General features: G+C 42.1%; 1 protein-coding gene across 7 annotated transcripts in view; it reads right to left on the bottom strand.

Moving 5' to 3' along the window:
* The window catches only part of EXTL3 (exostosin like glycosyltransferase 3), a 53,904-nt gene extending 48,078 nt beyond the window's left edge, over nt 1-5,826 (bottom strand). For 3 of the 7 annotated variants that reach the window (XM_039875862.1, XM_039875860.1, XM_039875857.1), the window contains exon 1: nt 5,688-5,825. The gene's annotated coding sequence lies outside the window, so the exon portion shown is untranslated. Of the gene's footprint in view, nt 1-5,687 lie in introns of all 7 variants that reach the window. The other 4 variants (XM_039875863.1, XM_039875861.1, XM_039875859.1 and 1 more) reach the window with 2 other exon arrangements.
* Between the last annotated feature and the right edge of the window lie 2,037 nt (nt 5,827-7,863).

Genomic DNA, 7,863 nt, shown 5'->3' on the forward strand with positions numbered 1-7,863 from the left:
TAGGAAATTAAAAAGAAATCCAAAAGATAAACATTTTAAAATGTTTAATCCTAGCAATCAATGTACATACAAAACAAGATACAGTGACATCTTCCATCTATATATCAGCAAAGAATTGTAAAATTATAATATCTGGTGCTAACCAGGATCAAGGGTAACATTCCCACACTCTGCTGCTAGGAGTGAAAACTGGCACACCTTTCTGGAGCACAATTTGATACAGTAAGTAATAAAAGCCCTGAAACAGTGCCTACTTTTTGACCCTATAATCCCATTCCCAGAAACTATTCTTAAGAATCACAAATGAGAAACAAAATTTGGCTTCAAGAATATTCACAGTAAAACATTACAAAGTATACCACTTAATACACAGAACATCTCTGTACTGTGCTGACAGCTGCAGTGTGGCAGGTATCTTACACTGACTGTATTAGAAGGAAGATAGAAAAGTAATTTGCCACTTGTAACAAGAGTCTCTAAAATGTTCATATCTTCAACTCGGCAATTTCACTTTCTAGAAATGTATTTTCTGTGAACAAAGATTTGTATCAGAAAGACGTAATCACCACAGCATTCTTTATAATAGCCAAAAAAATTATAAATATCCAAAATTAGAAGCAAGGTTAAATATAAAGTATCACAAATCCATGTCATTAATATGGTCATCATGCTGTCAATAGCTTTTCAATCATTTTAAATAAAATGAGGAAATGTTCACAATATTGTTAAGTGGAAAAATATATATTCAAGTTAAAATAAGGTCTTCAAATGGATTGTACTAAAGTATCTGCCCAGAACAGTCAACTGGATGTGCAAGTGCCTAGAATGTAAACTAATTTCTCTAAGGTTCCCATTTCTCGAGAAAACATGATTTTTATTTTATGCTATGGAGGCATGCAATTGACATCATTAGTGTCCAAGTCACCCTAAAGGAGACAGAAAATGAAGTAAAAGTTTGCTAAGCCATACACAAATCAGTTTTATGACTCAAGCATCCTACTTCAACCTTCACAGGTGAATAAACTTGAGACTCCAGTTTTGCCATTCCTTTATCATTATAACATCTTTATGATTCATCAGATCTCCTAACTTCATAATTCCTTGTCCTTCTTGACTCACATGCTCCTTATCCTTTTTTAACTCATAAATTAAAGAGTTGGACTAGACAACCTAAAAGATCCTTTTAGATTCTAGGACCCCACTGACTTATAACTGCCTTGCATACAGAAAGCACATGTAGATTTGTTTTACTGGAGGGAAATATATTACCAACATATCAACTCAAGGAAACAAGACTATTCCCAAGATTCCTTTTGTTTCACCTCACTCTTTTATGTGACACTGTATATTGGATAGTATATGCTATGCTGAGTGCCATACTTTAAGAGGAGCATTAACAAAGTAAAAGGAGGGCAGAGGACTAAGAATTGGTGAAGGGATTTGAAACTGCCAAATTAGAAACAGCTGAAGGAAATGGGAATATTTAGCCTGTGGAACAGAAGGCCTAGAAAAAAAAAATGGCAATCTCAATGACTATAAAGGCCCTCAAAGTGAAGTAAATGAGTAAGAGGACTAAAGCCAGCAGGCAGAGACTTGAGCAAAACGGAGAGTACTTGTATGTACTTGGGGAGATTGCTGCCATCAGAAATGTGAGCTCTGTATCACCAAATTCTCTAATTTTTTCTCAAGAAAAGCCAGAAATACAGATTTTTATGTGACATGTCCCCATTTCTAAAAGTTGGCTTCCAATTTCAGTTTTTGTGTAAGTTGAGCAGCCAAATAATATATACACAAGCCTTATCTGATCTATGCACAATAGTTTGTAATTTGCGTTTGGGAGAAACATGATGACTGACTTCCAATATCTGAAGAACTGTCAGAGAGAATAGGAGTAGACTTGTTCTCTATGGCCCTACAAGGAGACAATCAGAAAGAGGCAAACTGCAGCTCAATAAGGAAAAGCCTCCTAAAAACTAGCCTAGAAATCAGAATGGGCTGTCCAGGGAGATCTGTGTCATTGTAAGTATTCAAATGGAGGAACAAGACAGTAAATATTAATGGCCAGCTCAAGAATTCTTACTACATTTAGCCTTGGTCAAATAGCCAAGCCCCACAAGTCTCAGTTTTCTTTCCTACTCTCTTTCCCTCTCAAAAAAAGGAATATTGTCACATTTAGCCTATCTCTCAGAGTTAGTGTAAAGATCAATGTCACAAAACAAAATATATGTAAGAACTATATGATGATAGAAAAGAACTATAATTTAAATGTAATTTAAAACATTGTAACCTACCATCATAATGTATTCATGTATGTCTTTATCTCTCTTATTATACAGGCTAAAGGCATATTCCCAACCTAATTCATTTTTTTATACCTCCCTCAAAGTATTAAATTTTGCTGGGAAAAAAAAATGTTTAAAAGAAAGTTGGAGAAATGGATTAAAATGACAATATAAGAAGATAAGAAAACAAAGAAAACAGTCACCAAAGCAAACATCCAGGATATTAATCATTAATGTCATTGACCAGTGTAAAAGGTATTGGGCACAGTCAAATGGAGGAATAAATAAAAGTAGTGATATGTGTGTGAGAAGGTGATACAGGCATAGGCAAACTATAGCCAGCTGACTGTTTTGTAAATAAAATTACACTGGAACACAGCCTTGCTCATTCATTTATGGATTGTATGTATGGATGGATTATGCCGCTTTCACTCTACAACAGCAGAGCTGAATAGTTGCTAAGCTTAAAATAGTTACCATTTGGCCCTTTACAGAAAACGTTTACCTCCTTTTCTGTAAAAATATTCTCAGGGGGCAGGTAGATGGGGTAAAAGGGGTCAAATATATGGTGATAGAAAGAAATCTAACTATGGGAGGTGAACACAGTGTAAATATATATATATGCCTTACTGTTAAAATGTACAGCTGAAACATCGAATTTCATTAACCAATGTCACCATAAAAATTAATTAATTAAAAAAAAAACACTCTCAAGTTATAAACCAAAGAGGTGGCTGAATGCTGAGACATAGTTCATTTTCCTATGGCTCCATCTCTGGGATTTTAATAGGTCGTTTTGGTACGTGTGAGCAAAATCCTACACTAAACATTATGCCCTAAGTGTAGAAGAGGTAAATATGTCACAAAATGGAGTTTCCATATTTATCTTAAATACTCAAGATTACAAATATTTTAATCCTTCTTCTTTTCCACCTAGTAACATCACCAAAGAGATCTGAAAAATTCCAAGTATACGAGGAGTATGGAACTGGTTTAGACAGGAAAGGTCACACTTATAGGTGAGCCTACCTCTGTTCCTCTTGAGTTCTCAAACTCACTCTGCCTGACTCCACTATTTTCATGGAACTTACAAATATGTGAATAATCCTTTCTTTCCTTACTCTATCATTATAGGTTTTTAAAAGATAGCAAAAAATTAAGAAAACAAAAATAAAATAGAAATAAATGTTAACAGAAGTTTTCTGAACTAAACTTATTATTCAGCAGAAATTAGTAGTTTTAGGACTTTATGAAAGATTCATATTCCTTGCCTCCCTCTGAAATAACTATTACACAGAAACACTCAAATCTCTGCCAATGGCAGATTTGGAGGGATCTTCATTTTTCTCCTATATGATTCCACTTCTACTTCAGGCAATATTTCCAACCCTCCACCATAGGACTACTTACCAGTCTCACCTCAGATAGGGACCCCACACACACAGGCCACTGCCACCACCTCACTCCTCTATCACCCCCTTCAATGACTTTTCACTCAAAAGTCAGCCTAGTGTCCCGAGAGAAAAGGCATGTCCTTATCTAATCCCCATACATTCTTCTGATGGCTTCATACTTTGAACCTTCCTCACTCTCTTAGAGCTCCATTTCTCAGGGTTAACCTAACCCCTGACTCATTTCTCTCCAGGCTGTTCATGTAGTCTTTTCCTTCATAGCTTAAAACTCTGAGGCCTTGATCATTAAGAGATTCCAACTATATACCAAATATTTAATACCAGTTCCCCAGCCTTCCAGAAAAGTGAGGCATGGGGGAATGAACATACATTCCTGTCAATCTTTTGATTAGTAGGTATGGCCCCTGAGAACATCAACCATATCTTCACATATTAATTAATGTTTCAAGTATTCTGAAGATCTATGGTTCTAATTCGCTTCCAGGAAGCATTTAAGCTAGTTTCCCACATAGTTATGAGTATTTAGATTCCTCAGGCTCCCCACAGGATAAGGTATTTTTAACATACCAAATAAGAGTTAAAGAAGATGCCTTTTATCATGAAATTTTTTAAAGTCCCTTGCTAAATAAGTTGTTGAGAAGGCTTAGCTTCACTCCAGACTATCAAGACCCCACTATCCCAGGTTACAATCCCAGGCACTCTGATACAGTTTTAATAACTGTCCCACAGTGCAAGACCAATAGTTAAGCAAAACAGGGAAAAACGCAGTCTGCATGACTGTAACACACAAAGACTTTTTAAAAACAAAGGAACACATGGAGAGCCCAGGCTTCGAAAGTGAAGCTACCTAAACTGGAGGAAGAATAGGACAAAGTGAGAAAAAATGCTAAAGATGCCTCTTAAGTAAATCATATATGGGAAAAAAAAAAGATGAACATGTGCTGTTCTATGTTTCTTCCTCCTCCTCCTCAAGAATCCAATCAAGAGAACTTGAATTTTTGAAAAGGAGAAGAAAGTCCAGGTTAGGAGCAGAAACCCACCAAATTCAAGTCCTTTAAGAGCCACAGATAAAAAAAAAAAGAAAGAAAAGAAAAAGAAAAGAAAAGAAAGAAAGAAAAGAAAAAGAAAGAAAGAAACAGAACCACAGGCTCAATGTGGAGAGATTAACACCCAAGCTGCAGTCCGGCACCCCTCTGGATTCATACTATCTATGCCCCGCAGCGCGGGTCGGGTCGGGTCGGGTCCGCTAAAATTTCAGCAGTATAGACCTGCACTCTGCAGCCCGTCTCCTGCTCAAGCAGCGCTAGGCCCATCGCTACAGAGCCTAGGCCTGGGCACCAGAACAGCAGCACCTGGACCCTTGGTCACGAAGTGGCTATTCTGACTGTGGGCTCATCATGAAAGGAGGTGAGCTTGGTGAAAAGAGCCAGGGGAAGAGCAGCTGCAGGCGACTGTGTCCGAATGCAGCAGAAAGCAGATGTGGGAGTGTATGCACGGGGAAAACTGGAGGGGGGCGGGTGGGGAAGCCCCTTGGTCAACAGCAGATGCGCTACACAAGCAGGTAGACAAATACAAGGAGCAAAGAAAGAGTGGAGGGCTTAAAGTCGCAGAACAGGCTGCACAGCTGAAGCTGATCTTTCAGAAAAAGAGAAGAAAGTGGGTGCGAGGCAAGCCAAACCGAGGCTGTAGGGACCTTGTGCGTGTAGGAAGGTCGTGTTTAAAGCCCCATGTTGACCCATTAATCCTCCTCGTTGGTGGCTAAGGCCCTAGAGGTCCCCACCCCAGTCCCCCGAGATGTCTAGTTAGGCCTACTCTGAGGCTGCACGCCCCCGCCGCGCTGGGCAGCCGCTTCCCTGCGAGCTCCGGCGGCCCCAGCACGGCCGGAGCCGGTCCCGCCCGCCTAGTGCCCTGCGCTCGGGGCCAGCCCTGAGACCCGTACCGCAAGCCACCCCCGACTGCTTGGGGCTCCCGCTGCCGCCGCCAGGCGTCCTACCGGCTTCCAGTTCAGGGACGAGCCGCCGCTGCCTGTGCAAAACTCAGGTTCCCCAAAGCCGCTCTCGCCGCCCGCAGACTGCCTTCCAGGCCGCGCACGATCCTCCGCTCCCCCTGCCGGCGGGCAGCCATTTCCGACAAGCCACTGCGGAACTTGCCGAAGTGCGCCGGGCCGGAAATGGCCGAACCCCGGCGCTTGCGAGCGACTGGGGGCATTCGAGACTTTCCCCGACAGCGGCCGAAGGGCCACCCAGGCCTCGCTGGAGCCGCCAGGCTCGCTCGCCGGGGCACGGGAGCGGCGGCGCCGCCGGGGATTGTGGGAAACGCGGCAGTGGCCGGTGGGGGCGCCGCGGGCGAGCGGGCCGGTGGGAGAAAGACCGCGCCAGCCCCTCTGGGCCCTCAGACCCGCATCCTACCAGTGCCCTCGCCCTTGCAGAGAACCCTGTCGAGGGAATGTGGAGAGAATGCTCCCAAGTGTTCTGGAACGGGTTCTGACTCCAGAGCCTCTGTCGTGGGGAGCGGGCCCGTGAAATTCAAGTCTAAAAATATGCGGCCATCCCCATAGAAAAGGCTTTCCTAAATGAGCCGACCAGTCTCCAGCAATGGTCTGGAGTTTTGAAACACTTTGAATATTTAACCCAGAGAAAAGGCAGCACGGCATGAATGCTTCTGAAAAAAAATCCCGGGGCTTTGCAAAAACAAGAGCTTAGTCCAGTCGTGTGGCAGTGATTAACCAAAACTGGAAGGAAAAAGAGATATCGTTTGAGATACTTAGAGCCAAACCCTGTGAACTAAAAGTGCACTTATCCTACAGTCCTAAGAGACATGTGTCTGTCTACTTCCACACTTGCAAAGCCAGGACAAGACTTCTTGGATATTTGAAAGGATGGGGGTAGGCAAAGGAACTCCACCAAACCTAAAAGACACACCTAATCATTACTGTTAACTCAGGAATGAGTTAAAACCATTATTTAAAATCTGTAACGGCAATATCTGCAGTCAAATGCTCTACTACTGAGCTATACTCCCTGTAATGGCAATATCTAAGATCAAATTTGCCTCAACGGTTTTTGTTTTTCTTTTTGTTTTTTTTTTTAACATGTCTTAAGTCTCCAAAGGGCAGAGCTTCTACTCCAGGGTTTCTTAACCGGGAAACCCAAACCACACAAGGACCTGGAGACATTGGGGAGGGCCAAGGCCAGGGGCTGGCTCCTATCCACGTGCTTGGGTGGTCTGGTGCTGTAGAGGAAGTGCAACTTGCTCCACAGCTGCCAGAATCCCATCTACACACACTTTTTGGTAGAGCCCAGACTTGTGATTTTAACTAGGAGGCCGACAAAACACTGAAGATTACTTAATTTCCCACAGGGGACAGATAGTTTGGACTAGAGATTCCGTTTGCAAAATAAAACTTTAAAAAAACCTAGCAACCTGTTTTCCAGAGCACACTCTTTCTGTCCATACCCATCAGCCCCTCCTCCTTCTGGTCCTTTTTCTTCTCTTACCTGATGTCTCACTTTCCCCTATCCCATTTTCCTTACCCCTCACACATCACTCTTTTCTCTCCTTTCCTCCTTATTTCTATGAACTAACATTCAAAGTCCTACCACCATCATATATGTACAAAATCCCTTTCTAACTTTTATCAGTTTTGTTAAGGAAAGTCAGAGAGAGGGAAGTAGTTTTAGAAATCAAAAAGCATCCCAAGAAATGAAAATGGGAAAAACTGTTGACCATATCATGAACTGCCTCAGTTATCCCTTTTTTTTTTTTTTTTTCCATTTCATCTTCTTGGTTTTCTTCCAGAGCTCTGTGCAGCAGGCAGAAGTCTGGCAGTGTGGGAGGAGGCATAGCAGAAGCCCAGAAGCCACAGTAAGAATTACCAGGTGTTAGTTCATCACCTGGACAAGAAAGGACCTGCAGATACCTGCTACCTGGAGGACCCTGCCTAAATGTCTTCTTATACATCTGAGTGACTTAACACATCACTGCCCCGTACGTCAACTTATTTGATTCTAATGATAGTCAAGCGATAGGAGGAAAAAGGATACCCAACCAAAATCTGTATCCTGGTGTATGCTTTACCTTACTGGAGCCCTTGTTGCTGTGACCACCACCCTGTTCCTTTGGATCATGTGAGCCTGTCCTCTCCACCTCTCTCCATCTTCTTCTCAAAC

This window comes from Pteropus medius, unplaced genomic scaffold, assembly GCF_902729225.1.
Source record: "Pteropus medius unplaced genomic scaffold, Ma_sr-lr_union100, whole genome shotgun sequence".
NCBI lineage: Eukaryota > Metazoa > Chordata > Mammalia > Chiroptera > Pteropodidae > Pteropus > Pteropus medius.